Below are 7,051 nucleotides of genomic sequence, written 5' to 3' on the forward strand. Positions count from 1 at the left end.
ATTCATGGACCTAACATTCCAGATTCCTATGCAATATTGCTCTTTACAGCATCGGACTTTACTCTCATCACCAGTCACATCCACAACTGGGTGTTGTTTTTGCTTTGGCTCCATCTCTTCATTCTTTCTGGAGTCTCCACTGATTTCCAGTAGCATACTGGGCACCTACTGACCTGGAGAATTAATCTTTCAGAATTAATCTTTCAGTGTCCTATCTTTTTGCCTTTTCATACTGATGGCATCACTGACTCGATGGACATGGGTTTGGGTGGACTCCGGGAGTTGGTGATGGATGGGGAGGCCTGGCATGCTGTGATTCATGGGGTCACAAAGAGCCAGACACGACTGAGTGACTGAACTGAACTGAACTGAACTGTTCATGGGGTCCTCAAGGCAAGAATACTGAAGTGGTTTGCCATTCCCTTCTCCAGTGTTTTGTCAGAACTCTCCACCACGACCCGTCCATCTTGGGTGGCCCTACACAGCATGGCTCATAGTTTCATTGTTAGACAAGGCTGTGGTCCATGTGATCAGATTGGTTAATTTCCTGTGATTGTGGTTTTCAGTCTGTCTGTCTTTATCCATCAGAGGGCAAACAGGGTGCTTTTAGATGAGGAAATCGCTGAGGATTTCTTTTCCCTTAAGTATTTCCACCCCTCCCTCCGTCTCAAGATCGTTTTTGGATCCTGACTGGACAGAACTTTAAAGGAGAGGCCGCCCTTCTCCTACCGGTCTCTTCCTGCTCGGAAGTTACTGCCCCGGGAGGGTCAGAACGAGGCGAGCAACGGGTGCCAAAGAACCACAAAGTCTCCGCGTGCGCCCGCGCGCACCTGCGCCTCTCAGGCTCCAGGCAGTTTGAATCCACGCTGCCCGAAGCTCCTCCGCCGGAGTCGCAGGAGGTGTGCGGCTCCGATCCCGCGAGAACGGCTGCGCTGAGCAGGTCCGGCAGTCAAGGACCTGCCGGGAGAGGCAGATTTTGACAGACTAAGCCGAGAAAAGCCTCAACTGCTGCCGAAATCCACGCACCCGAGGTTAAAAGTCTCAAACCCTAAAGTCAGTTGAATCAATCTCCACGCCTATATCAGGAGAGTCGAGGACGAAATCAGATCAAGAAAAAGATTTTGTGGATGAAAATCCACCATTAGTCTAAATTTTTACTCTCTCCAACTCCCTAGTTCTCTGACCTCTTGACCCAGATTGAAAGGGTTTCTGTGATTAGATCAGTCCATCTGGATAATCTCCCCATTTCAAGATCAACTTTGTTACATCTACAGAAGTACCTTTTGCCACTTAACATAATTACGCAAATAACAACCGTAAGAAACCAGGGTTAGTTAGTTATACTAGCATCAGAAAAAATAGACAGGAGACTTTACAATGAGAGGATGTTACCAGAGAGAAACAGTGATGTTTTATAATGATAAAAGGGTTAATACATCAGGAAGATAGAGCCGTTTTAAACATAGTGTATATAACAGAGTCCCATAATGCATGAAGCAACAACTGACAGACTGACAGAATCAAAGGGAGATATAGACAATTCCACAATAATTACTGGAGACTTCAACACCACACTTTGAATAGTGGATAGAACAATCAGGCAGAAGAATAACAAGTAGACATAAGAATTAAACAACATGACCTTACAGACGCCTGTAGACACTCCACCCAACAAGAGCGGAAACTATACATGAAGCCATAAAATAAGCTGAAATACATTTAAAAGGACTGAAGTCATATATAATTTGGGACACACCAAAACTAGTCTAGAACAATGGTGGCAAGGGGTTTGGGTAGTTTGTCTTTCTTCCTTCACTTTGTCATGAATGTTCAGGGGCTCCTATGGAAGTGGCAGTGGTCAGACATGTGTAGGCCACCTGGAAAAGCTAGGCAGATACATATTTCAGGGAAGTTGCCCTAGTCTCAGGCTTCCAAAACCAGGGAGGAATTGGTATGTAGGAAGTAAGCTGAGGTCAGGGGATGACTTTCTGTCTTGCTTATCTGTGCCTCTTTTTAAAACCTCAGCTTCTTAAGAAAAAAGAAAAAAAAAAACCACCTCAGCTTCTATGTCACTAAATCTGACTGCACTGGAGTGTTGTATGTTACCACCAACCACCACAGACCTTAGTGTTTACTATGACCTTGATGTTTACTAAACCAGCATAGACCTTGATGTTTACCTGTATGACAAATACAGGTCAATAGCTTTGGGTCAAGACAAACTATCAATCAAAGTTCTATGAAAACTGCTCTAGACATAAGGAATAGCACTTGCTTACAAGTCATCCCAAATTAGGGGGCCACTACAGATGTTCAACGGAGAAGGCAATGGCACCCCACTCCAGTACTCTTGCCTGGAAAATCCCATGGACGGAGGAGCCTGGAAGGCTGCAGTCCATGAGGTCGCTAAGAGTCAGACACGACTGAGTGGCTTCACTTTCACTTTTCACTTTCATGCATTGGAGAAGGAGATGGCAACCCACTCCAGTATTCTTGCCTGGAGAATCCCAGGGACAGGGGAGCCTGGTGGGCTGCCATCTATGGGGTTGCACAGAGTCGGACACGACTGAAGCGACTTAGCAGCATAGATGTTCAAAGAAACATACAAAAACTATGTCAGTGGCTTTGACAAGTTGGAAAGAAGCCCTGTGGTGCTAGGATGATATTCACAAGTGACAAACACAAAATCTTATATACAGATTAAAACACAAAGCAACCCACAGGAGAAGAGGAGGATGGGGCTGAGAAAGTGAGGTCAAACCTGATTTAAAGTTTAATGAGAAGCGTATATGCTTTCCCAGCAAGGGAAAAGAAGACTCCATAACACTGGTTTACAGCAAGAACGTAATTAAGACACAATCTGGGGACTTTTCTAGTGGCCCAGTGGTTAAGAATCTACCTTGCAATGTAGGGGACAAAGGTTCCATCCCTGGTGGGGGAACTAAGATTCCACATGCCGTGAAGCAACTAAGGCAGCAAGCCACAGCTAGAGAATCGATGCAATGCAACGAAAGATCCCACATGTTGCAACCAAATAATAAAAAAGGCACAATTTGCTCAGTAATCCTTGTAAATTAAATTGTTACCTAAAAGCAAATTCATGTGCTCAACACACAATGAGGCCAAACAATACCAAAACATTGGAGTCTGGAACAGAGAAAAGTTCATTGTGGGGCCATGCAAGGAGATGGATGGTTCCTGCCTTAAAAACACAGAACTCACCCAAAGCTTTTGGCAAAGCCCTTTTATAGGAATAGTGAGGGAGGGATGTGGTTAGTTGTTGCAAACTTCTTGGTGTCAGAGAATTTGCTCTTGAGTTCAGGTCATGATCAGGTAATGATGTTCCTGTGAATCTCTTCCAAACGAATGTTATTCTCTGTTTTTACAAGAAAGGGCAAGGTTCCAAAACACAGCTTTCACCTTCTAAGGTCTTGGTTCTGGTTAAGAGAAAGCAGATCTCAGTTGGTTGGTTGCACAGGGCAAGGTCCCCAGATTATGCCCAGCAGTCATCACTGAGGGAGCCAGTGCCCAACCCACTGACCCTCAGGCTTCTCAGGTCCCCCAGATGGGGGTGGGGTGGGAGGTGGGAGTCACGAAGACTGTGACCCAGGCAGACTGACACTACGATTAGGTCACAGAGACAGGGATGTGTGGGGTGGTCGCTAAGTCATCGCTAAGTTGCTTCAGTCGTGTCCGACTCTGTACGACCCCATAGACAACAGCCCACCAGGCTCCCCCCGTCCCTGGGATTCTCCAGGCAAGAACACTGGAGTGGGTTGCCATTTCCTTCTCCAATGCATGAAAGTGAAAAGTGAAAGTGAAGTTGCTCAGTCGTGTCCGACTCTAGCAACCCCATGGACTGCAGCCTTCCAGGCTCCTCCGTCCATGGGATTTTCCAGGCAAAAGTACTGGAGTGGGTTGCTATTTCCTTCTCCATTGTGGGGTGGGGGTGCGCGGAATTCACTGCTGCCTCAAGGCCTGGGCCCAGTCAGTGGGCAGCCTTGGTGAGGGCCTTGGAGGCCTACAAGACATAGCCCCCAGCCTGTTCCCTGGGCCCCCTGCTCACCTGCTGGCCCAAGGCCAGGTGAGTTGGAAGGCCCCAGGGAGAAGGCTGGGATCCGCTTCTTACCTCACTTTCCACCTGATGACCACCACTCCGCCTACTGTTGGCTGAGTCACTACTGATGAAAGCTCACTGACAGTTTCTCACTTGTGGACAGGGCCTACTGCGGCACCGACCAAGGGCTAAGCAGAACTACTGAAGATCCCGAAGTAACTGTTCTGCTAACAGGGTGTGGGGTAATGGTGCACAGCAACAGCCTGTGCTAAGCGCTGCACTTGGCTGGGCTGTATTACAGTCACTGTATTATACTCAGGATTTTTTTCTCCTACAATAGTAAATTGGTGTGAAAAAAACTAGAGAAACAAAGAACAACAAGACTATCTAAAAGTTTTCCATTTTTCTATAAGAAAAAGTGTCTTCATGATAGTCCTTAAACAATGAAAGAATTGGAAAACTCTCAATTCATGTTTTCTGTGCTTGCAAGAGTAAACATTATGAAACAGGCTTAAATTTTAGAAAGAGATAGTTCTGTGGTATCAGTACAAGGGTACACAAATATGGAGAGTGGCTGCTGAGGGAATGTCCCCATCAGTGGTGACCTTCAGAACAGACCAGATGACCTTTAGTATCAGTATGGCCTAGTCCACTGAAAGATAGGAGCTCCCGAGATTCCGTGACACCCCACCTTCCAGTTCTGTTATTGCAACTCCACGTGGTTACCTGCCAAGCTGGGTCCTCCCTCTGGCACTCTTGTCAGAGCCTGACCTCTGAGCTTTGGCTTCTTGTGCCTTATTTTTGCAGTTAAAGATTCTCAGAGTTGTGGGATGCTGACAAAGTCTAGACCAAAAGTAAGTAATAAATTATATCTATATTCTTTACAAACCTGTTAAAAGACATTTCTTCACTTAATGAAAACTTATTAAGGTATAATTTATGTACTATAATACTCACCCAGTATCATTGTATGCTTCAGTGATTTCAGTAATTTATCAGGCACTACATCCATCACCATAATTCATTCATTTGTCTGTAATTTCTTATTTCTTTGGGTTTCTTCTCCCCAGGCTCTGGCTCTACCTATTCCACCCTAAGCTTTAGCATGGCAGTATCTCTCACCACTTTCTCTGGTCCGAGGACAAAAATGGGCATCCTGGAAACCAACCAGTGCTTGAGCTCCCAGCTGGAAAAAAGGAAACAGGACTTTCAAAAACTCACAGAGAAATTCCTCATGTCCCAAGCTACTGTTTACTTCCTGGCCAGTTGCAATAATACAGTGAGTCCTCAGGGTCACAGTCACCATAGTGATAAAAGATTGTCCATCTTTCCCCAAAGAAACTAAACAAGCTCCAGACTTTCTTTTCCCTCCTTCATCAAAATAATCTCTTCCTTACTACACTCCTAGAAAGGTAGAAACAGGTAGTTTACCCCTACTTTGCAGAGGATGGAGACACTGAGGCACGAAGGAGTAAAGTTTGCCATGAGAGTGTAGGGAGAATGAGGCTAAGATCTCATTCAGGCACTAAACTTTCTTTTCTCTCCCAGGAATACATTTCAGATTTTATAAACATATAATATAATATCAGATTCTATAAACATATAATATCATTGTTGGCTTAAATGTCTTAGGATTAATTCAAATTTTTTGCAGCTCATCCATTTGCAAAGCTCTGTGTTAGCTGCATGAGGGGAGAATGAAGTGATAGGATATCCTGCCTACCTTAAAGGAGCTTAAAGCTGTCTGCTCCCAACTGAACCATAGGAATCAGAGATGAGAACACCAATAGCAGACAACAAGGGAAGTCCTGATGTCTGGAGCAAGATCCTTCCCCCGTATATGTTCAAAGAAGACATTCCTCACACTCTTGTGAGATTGAGGGTATTTCCTGAAACTCAGAGGCTCCTTAACACCTTTGCTGTCTCTCCCTGAATATGAATTTGTAGACAGCAAGCAAGTCCAGGATCTGGACTTTGAGACACACGGCCCAAATGAAAATGAGGCCAAGTGAAGGAGACCTCCAGTCCCAGGAATGGGCCAGGTCAGTGAAGAAGCTAGCACTTCGTGCTCCACAGCCAGCCTTCACATTTGAAAACCCACTGGAGCATCTCAAGCCTGTTCAAGATTGAGAGGACGGGTGAAGAAGGACAGGGATATAATGAGGGGATTCTTAGAGACACTGAAGTTGTTTGCTTTCAATTTTCTACAATTATTTTTCAATAAACCAATGGGGGATAAAATTTTCTATCCAACTTACTGATATGGACTAAAAAGTTAACATTAGCTCTCGGCCCTAGTGCCATCTTTTGAGAAACCTCTGCACCATGTGAGCAAAGTGGAGGAAGAAGCAAATGTGCAGGCTGAAGCACAAAAGAAGAAAGATGAGGCACAGGTCCAAGTGAATTTGTACACCCATGGAAGCCACAGAAGCAGAAACAAGGGAAGCAAGCGCCAGGGGTGCTGGTACAAATTGTGGATTGCACGCCTACTATCTAGAACTTGTCTCAATGGATCTGGAACATCTAGGACCATTCTAATTGCCTCAGCCACCTTTGAGAGACCCACCTTCCTGTATCAAAGCTGTCCCTTGTGGTCCTTTGCCCTGGACCTGTGATACTATGGACTAGTTCTCTTCTCAGTTGTGGCTGAATGTAATATCTACAATAAATCATCTATTTTGTTGTTTCACATGAAGAAAAAAAAGTTTAAATTAAAGCCTACTTATCAAAGAAGTGAAATGACAAGCATTGAGGTATGGGGATGTAAGGAGATTCTTTCTTTACATCTTTTATTATAATCATAATACAGCTTCTTTGAAATTGGAGAAGGAAGGATACCATCCAACATCTTCATGTAAAGATAGCACAGTGCAGGGATTAAGAGCCTGTGTCCTGATGCCAGACTTCTGGGTTCAAATACATGTTGTTCATCTTCTCTGTGCCTCAGTTTCCTCATCTGTAATGGTAACAGGAGTAGTATCTACCTCCTCAGGG

The sequence above is a fragment of the Bos indicus x Bos taurus genome, chromosome 3 (genome assembly GCF_003369695.1).
Source record: "Bos indicus x Bos taurus breed Angus x Brahman F1 hybrid chromosome 3, Bos_hybrid_MaternalHap_v2.0, whole genome shotgun sequence".
NCBI lineage: Eukaryota > Metazoa > Chordata > Mammalia > Artiodactyla > Bovidae > Bos > Bos indicus x Bos taurus.